Below are 8518 nucleotides of genomic sequence, written 5' to 3'. Positions count from 1 at the left end.
ATGTAAAAGTGGAGCACAACACCAGTGAACAGAATATAAAGTGGAAGATGGAACATTTCAAAAACACGAGTGTTTGGAGGGTTTATCCTGGTCCGTCTAGTTACATTTAGGTGTTAGCAGCTCTGGTAACATTCAGCAGTTTGCATGAATGTGTGCAGGTTTGCTGGTCTAAGATGCAACATAAAAGCCAACATTTCTTTTAAATCCACAGATCAGACCACCTGAGTGAAATGCTGCATGTTCAGCAGCTTGGGTAGTTGCTAAACTTTGTCTGTTGTTTGGTGCTGGGCAGGTAGCACACAGTGGGCTTATCAAAGCTTCCTCGCTAAAAACATATGCCTGCAGAGCATGACATAAGGTATTAGGAAGCCGCTGCTTAAATCAGGAACGAGCACTTATTTACAGCTTCACGCCGGGGTTTCTCGGGTCTGAGCGGTTGTTGCTCAAAATCACCAGCTGTCACTCGCAACACGCTGAGAGGAGACCAGGGAAGGACACACAAAGGCACACAAGTGAAAGCACACAAAATGCATTATTTGTCACACATGCACTCATGCACCATGCTGTGCATGGGTTGTTCTGGGTCTGGTAACCTTCTCTTAACCCAGCAGGAAGCAGAAGAACCTCCTCCATTCTTGCTCTCTTTCTTCACTTTAGCAAGTTGATAAATGGCTCAAACCGGTCTTATGTGGAGAACAACCTGTGCAAGGATCAATACTGTAAATGTATTAGGAGCGACCCAGATTACTGTCTCTACTCTGCTGTGTTTGATTTCTTTCTAATGGCATTTCACAATTTTTTATGTACTTGTGCAGGGTGACTTTGACTCAGGAGGTAGAGGGAATTGTGCACCAAGGTTCTGGATACTCCAGTGTCCACATGTTGAAGAGTCCTCGGGGAAAGTACTGAATCCCAAACTGCCCCAAGTGCATCCGTCAGAGTGTGAGTGTGTGCTGATTAGAAAAGTGCTTTAAGGGATAGAAAACAGTGCTGTATGATTGAGTGAATGAGGGCTGTGGCTGAGTGCTAGAAAAGAGCTGTACCATTACCATCTGTGCAACATGCTTGTGCCTTTATGGCCTTCAGTACTTCTCATTTCTAGCCACATCGGGAGCTCTCGGTTGGTTCAAATAAACAACAAATAGGTAGGGTAATTTCCAATAAACAATGTCAAAAAAGGAGGAGGAAATGTCTTCCACTTGCATTATGACTGAAGATTTATTTCTCTTATACAAACTAAAGCAGTAACAATGAATCCCATGTAGACATACCGTATTTTCCGCACTATAAGGCGCACTTAAAATCCTTTAATTTTCTCAAAAATCGACAGTGCGCCTTATGTATGAATTCTGGTTGTGCTTACTGACCTCGAACCGATTTTATGTGGTACACGACCCTCAAAAAGCTGTCAAAAATGCTTTAGTCCGACTTTGGTAAGCTACGAAGCCGCACCGCTTGATGGATTGTCGGAGAGTTACGGCAACTGTAGTCAAGGGGCCTCGCGGAGTAATCTGGGTCCTAAACTCCGTCTGTTTCAGGTCCCAAAGTCAAACAAACACTGCGGCATCACTGAGAGTTAAAAACTGTCTAAATTCTTTCATCTTTAATAAAATGATCAGTGTTGCTGCTTTACCAGGTGTAACAATTAAGTTTAACATCCAGGCATCAATGAAAACAGAATTTATTACATTTAACGGAGTTAGAAGTTAGCAGGAAGTTAGCAGGAAGTTAGCTCGCTAGTTTCCACCTAAACATGATATAGCATGTTCTGACTGAGAGATTTGTTAAAAATTCAAACGTACAGCTCTGCTATCACTTCCAACATAAATGAAGACAGAAAACTAAACAGCAGTGACGTTTGTAGGGTTACTGAAGTTGGACTAGCTGGTATATGATGATGATATGATCATCATCATATACCAAAGAGTGATCGCTAGCAACACAGCTTGTTAGCATAACATAAACACAGTGAAGCTGGAGGATGAATGCTAACTTTTTTTCCACTCGATAAAAGTTAACGTGAGGGTTCCCGATGGTTAGGGACAAATGTAATCGCATGGCAGGAAGCTGTAAACAGACCAAACTTCAGTCAGGAGTACAACTGAGATAATCCATCCACAATATGAGGTTAGTCATTAATATACTGCAACAACATGGAAATAGAGCAGCTGTGAGAGAATTCAACATCAATGAATCAATGGTAGAGAAGTGGAGGAAGCAAGAAGAATGAGCTGAGTAAAGTTTGACTTATCTGACTGTTTTGTTTCGCTTAATGCGCCTTATAATCTGGTGCACCTTATGGTCCGAAAAGTACAATAAGCACGAACATTTCAAAATAAGACATTGTGAAGAATGGACTTGTCCCCCAACTCCCTGAACCGCAGAGGTTCTCATCCTGCAGTCGTGCTTAAAGTGGGAAGCCTGATCTCACACAGTGCAGCATCATCACCTGAGGTGGTTCACCTTAACTCAAATGTTAAAATTATGGAAATCTTAAACCTCTATGCATTATTAATCAGGCATGAAATTAATTTTAAACCAAAAGTGGACATCTGAAGTTTTCCGATCTCATGCACCGGCACGGTCTTGCTCCTCCTTGCTCCATCGGATACCGATGTTTGGTCAGGATCTGGAGCCCCATGAGTGCCATTTTCAAGAAAGTAGTCTAATAAAGTTCAGCATGAGTCTCTTAACATCTGACATAAACGCTGTGGGACTGAGTGTCACAGTGCTCTGTGGTAAAAGGGTGAATTTTAACCAAAACCATGTTTTTCCCGAAATGTTAGTGATTAAACCTAAACAAGTAGTTTTGTTGTCTAAGGCTAACCGTGCAGTTTTGGTGTAAAAATAATCTCATTACTCAGACTCGTCTGGTTGGCAGTCATGTGAATGTGCCATCAGGCGCTCCATCTGTCTCATAGTGCAGACTTTAGTTGGTTGTTGTGTTCACATCAGAGAAAATGCTCCTCAGCGTGTGTGACAAGGCACCCGACAGGACCAATCATCAACAATCAGTGCTCATCGCCGGGTCAGCTTTAGGCAAAGAAAATGTTTTCAGGTAAAATAAGTACTTTGATAAGGTGAGGGAGGTTTGTTGTCATGGTTACGCTAATTAACACATGGTTAAGGTTTACAAAACAATTATCGTCATGATTAAAAAAAACTTACACTGTTTTATTTTCTGGAAATAAAAAGTAGACAGTTGCCTTCTTTTATAACCTGATCCTCCAACACGCCATCCTGTAAAAATCACCAGATTTTTCTCCAAGCAAAAGAAAACGTGAGTGAAAAAGATAAAGTAACTACAGCCTCCTGGATTTAAAAAAGACCTCACGATCACTCGTCTGTTTAACATTTAAAAGACATCATTAAACTCCGGTGGCTGCCTCTGGCTTTGGAGAAAATGGCAGTATTTGACTCCCCGGGATGAAAAGGCACGGGTAGCACCGTGACCCCAAACACCGGTGTTTGCATCCAGGTTCTGATCTGTGGACGGGTGTGAAAATAAAAGTGCTTTGAGTAAAGACTGAGAAAAGATCAAGCTTTGATTAAAACTTTAATAAAGTCTTTGACTTTTTTTTTTTTTAAATATTTAACCAAGGTTATGATCTTCTCCTAACCTTAAACAGAAAAAGTTCATCTTGCTTCAGTTTCTAAGACCAGCCGTTAGCAGGAATACAGATAAAATAGACTGCCTATCAACATTTTCCTTATGTAGCTCACTGGATATCTTACTTATATCAACACAGATGATGTTGTTGCATTTTTATGGATTAACAGTCACATATATTGAGGCACATTTTTAGTCTCTTTTGCATTGGAGCTCCTTTCACTCAACCACAGGTAACATCCTCTGTTTTTGTAGCTTGTACAAATGCACACAGGCACACAAAGGTACCACAAAATAAAATAAAACCACACATCCAAACATGTCGATACACACACATGCGCTCTTAAAGGCAGTCATCTGTCACTCTCCATCAAGCAGTGAATAATACACCCATCGTTCAGCAGTCCAATAAGCACACGCTGCCCTGAGCTGCTGATAAATGCACAACACAGTGAAACACAAAAACTTTCTCAAACACACAAAGAAAACCACACAAGTAAGTACAAATAACCCTGCATCACACACATAGACAAAACCCCACATACTGTACACACACACACACACACACACACACACACTGTGAGTCATGATTGATGCTTCGAGGCTCTGTATACATGTGAAGCCATGGGGGCATTATTATGAAATTATTGATAGTGGACTTTCATCCCCTTGAGAGGTAAAAGGAAACACGCACGCACACAAAGGAAGCCTGGTGAAGACAGAACTGGCCTACATCATACATCATTATTTTTTCTTTCCTTTGGCATCATTATGTGACATTTTTCATTAAAAAACATCACAGAGCACCGGAAGCCTCTTTTCCCTCTAAAGAATGACACGAAATGCTGCAAAGAGAACAAAGGCAGCTATTAAATCACATTATTGCTGGCAGGTGGTAACAGTAGTTTCAGGCCTGTATGCAAATTGATCACAATAACTTGCAGAGTCCATCAGGAACACATTTGTAGATCTTCCTGTAATATGTCTGTAATCATTCCAGCTGAACAAATTGTCCCTGACTCGACTTATATTGGTTTTATTTCCTCTTGGACAACATTCAAGCTTCCTTAATCCCTACTATCATTTACTAATAATCATACCATTCAAACTGCGTACCACAGGGATGAGTGTGTAGTAACTGGATACATTAAATGCCTTTTTTTTTAACCCTTTGTTAGAAAGTCCTTTGCCAGCAACAAACATCTAAAGCCTGAAACTGATGGATGTGAGTAAAGAATGGGTTTCCTGCTTTGGCAAGCCTCCACTGCAGCTGTTTGTTTTCCCCTTTAGCTTTCTCTTTAGGAAGTGAAATTTCTGTGAACAGTTGCAAAATATTTGACAAATGCCCAGGTTTCCCCTCTCACTGTGTCTCTTTGGGTTATTCTCCATCTGTACTGGAAACTGAATGAAGAGCTCTAAATGGCGCATCTAACAGAAAATGAAAGAATGAGTGAAAGCTCACACATAATCTCTGTGTATTTTCTTAATGGTGTTATTGAATTTAAAATCCTGCTCCTAATGTACAAGGTCTTAAATAATCAGGCCCCATCTTATCTTAATGACCTTGTAGTACCATATCACCCTATTAGAGCACTTCGCTCTCACACTGCAGGCCTACTTGTTGTTCCTAGAGTATTTAAAAGTAGAATGGGAGGCAGAGCCTTCAGTTTTCAGGCCCCTCTTCTGTGGAACCAGCTTCCAGTTTGGATTCAGGAGACAGACACTATCTCTACTTTTAAGATTAGGCTTCAAACTTTCCTTTTTGCTAAAGCATATAGTTAGGGCTGGACCAGGTGACCCTGAATCCTCCCTTAGTTATGCTGCAATAGGTGTAGGCTGCCGGGGATTCCCATGATGCACTGGGTGTTTCTTCTTCAGTCACTGTGTGTTAATAGACCTCTCTGCATTTAACCATTAATTATTATTAATCTCTGTCTCTCTTCCACAGCATGTCTTTATCCCGTCTTCCTTCTCTCACCCCAACCGGTCGCAGCAGATGGCCCCGCCCCTCCCTGGTTCTGCTGGAGGTTTCTTCCTGTTAAAAGGGAGTTTTTCATGTGATTGTTGGGTTTTTCTCTGTATGTATTATTGTAGGGTCTACCTTACAATATAAAGCACCTTGAGGCGACTGTTGTTGTGATTTGCTGCTGTATAAATAAAATTGAATTGAATTATTATTTAGCGATAAAATGTGGTGTAATTTTGCATCTTTGTGGTGTTAACTGCAGATCAGTTTGTTGAGTGTTTAATTTTGAATAAACAATAAATTACATTTTAAAATTCAAACATGTCATTCAGTGTAAAAAGTTTTTATTGCAGTTAAAGTGAACTTACTGAACCTGAATATTAGGAACCTGATAAAAAAAAATGCTGGACTGAGGTTTTTGTATCTAAGCTCCTCATACATTCAGTCTGTTATTGACACTGATGATTGGCTGGACCTTGTAATGAATTATATGTCTGCCTCATGGAGAGTGCTCTTCATGTGGCTGGATGTTGTGAAGTGGTCTTCTTTATGATGCTGTGATCATATATCATTGTGTTTCAGACACGTTTGTGTTTGTGCTGCAGAACTCCCCAGTGCAGTAATTGTTTGAATATTTTTGGCCACCCCTAATGTTCCCTGTTATCTCACCAAATTATTGTTTTGTTTCTGCAGCCTCAGGATGGCCTGCCTTTCCTGTTTTTTGGTGTTTTTTTGTGCTGGGATCTTATTTGACCACACGTTGTGACAGCAACAGCTTCCAAATGCAGATGCCAAACTTGGAATGGTTTAGAGACAGTTTAGCTGCTTTATTGATGAATAAATAGCCCACACCTGTCCATGAAGCAGCTTTTGATCACTGTCCAATTACATTTGGTGCCTTGAAAACAGGTCGCTACATTTCCTGCAAACTCTGTCTCCGGTTTATATGTCGATACTCTAGAATTAAAGCTTAAAGTCTGTAGGATAAGTTATGTCTAAAGGCAGAGAATTGGTTTGTGTTTTTTTCTGTACATCATTTTAAATCTGAGCATGAAAGCTCAATAACAGATTTAATGGATGACATACTTAAACATCCGTCTCTGCACATTACTTAAGCATAACCTCGAGAGCTTTTTGCCTCACATCAGTGAAATTATATACTGTTTCTATGCACCGGCCACACACACAGTTTTTCATACATAGAGCTGTGCAGACTTCCTCCAAGTGTTTTTTTTAACAAACATAATCAGAGACAAACAGGTGAGTGTCCAGTGGGGGCACCCTTCCCCACGATACTGAGAGCCAGAGCTAAACCGGAGTCTAAATTTGTGCAACATTGAAGCGAACACGCAATGCGAGGTTGCTCAGTAGGCAGATCGAGTTTGATCCAACACATATTGACAGGTATGTGTGGGTACGAGCCTTTGCAGTGAGGTAAAGTTGGTTGTGTGGGTTAGGAGAGGAAGTACAAAACACAGGCTGCTGGTGCCAACAACACCCCCTGAAACGCACACAGAAACACAGACACACACACGTGTGCGCTCACACTTGTGCCACCTACCCAGATGAAAGAGTTGGCTCTGTGGCAGACCACTGCGCGGCCCTCTTGAGGGTTACTGCTTCTATTTCTGGGATAAGGAGTCAGCAGGCAGGCCTGTGTGTATTGTACAGCATGTTATTTCGCAGGCATTTGAGTATGTTCCATATCTGAAGAGAATGTGTGAGAGTGACTCCTGCTGCAATCACACTGAGGCTTGAGCGTCATTATTAAGTAAACACACACACAGACACACACACAGTCCTCCGAGGGGAGAAACCACAGCCTCGGATTGCTGAAGAGTCTTAATGTCAACAACTGCCTCTAAAAGCACAAGTGTTTGTGGCTGAGCAGCAGTTTAAGATAAGCCGAAGGCTACTGAACGGAAAGACTGATATCATCGCAGCAGAATGTGCTTGCTGTAATGGTGACTGATGGCACGTTCACAAATTAATCAAGAGGGGTAAAAAATGAAATATGGAAGCAGCAGGTGAAGAAGACACTTGTGATAAAATGTTTCATAAGAGAAGCAATGCAGGAACGAGGGAGGCATGTTTGAGATGATTTACAGTAAGAGAGAAGCAAATGGTGGAAGACATGTTGGGGAAAAAGCACAGGTGGTAAAGGAAGAAGAAGAATGATGCAATGAATGATGCGATCTGCAGTCATGGAGAAAAGAAATTACACAAAGAGCAGAGGCTTAATTTTAACAGCAAATCATGGTGTTAGTCATGATTTGGGCATCTAAATATTTTAGTTTTAGTTGACTAAATATCATGAGATCATAGTAGACTAAATCTAAACTCAGACTGTTGTGTTTTTATCAGTGTGTCGCTCCACACAGTCAGCAAAGTTTTCTTGAGATCATTTATGAAATGTGTCCATGTGTCTGCTCCTTTTTCCTCCCAAGCACTGACGTTCTGTCATGCTGTCGTGAGAAACAGGGATCTAATTCATCGAATGTGCGCATCTGACTTTTCTGCACAAGGAGGCTACTTCTGATTGGCTCTTATCTCTCCAGAGTATTTTCATCTCATTTTCATTTGTTAATGAAAGTGTCTGCACATTTCGTCATAGTTTTCTGTCCTTGTGCGTAAGTTTTTGTTTAGTTATCATCTTGTTTTGATGAAACAGTTTATTGGTCAACTGGAATCCCTTCTAAACAAGTTCAGTCTTTTTTTACTTGTGCTGTCTTTGACCTTTAGCATGCTAACTGAGGTCTGTAGAGTTTGAGATAGAGCTCTGGGGTTTTTTCTCAGTTTCTCTGAGCAGTGCACGGTGTGACCTCCGGCTGAATTGGATGAGAAGTCCAATCCTGGGATATTTAAGTCTGACATCATTAGCTGTTTCCGGGACCAAACTCCGCTTCAGGTCCCAAAGTCAAACAAACACTGCGGCATCACTG

Source organism: Perissodus microlepis, chromosome 16, assembly GCF_051167445.1.
Source record: "Perissodus microlepis isolate ML-2025 ecotype Zambia chromosome 16, ASM5116744v1, whole genome shotgun sequence".
In the NCBI taxonomy this organism is placed as follows: Eukaryota; Metazoa; Chordata; class Actinopteri; order Cichliformes; family Cichlidae; genus Perissodus; species Perissodus microlepis.
The sequence above is the reverse complement of the archived record's forward strand: the minus strand, read 5'-3'. Positions refer to the sequence as shown.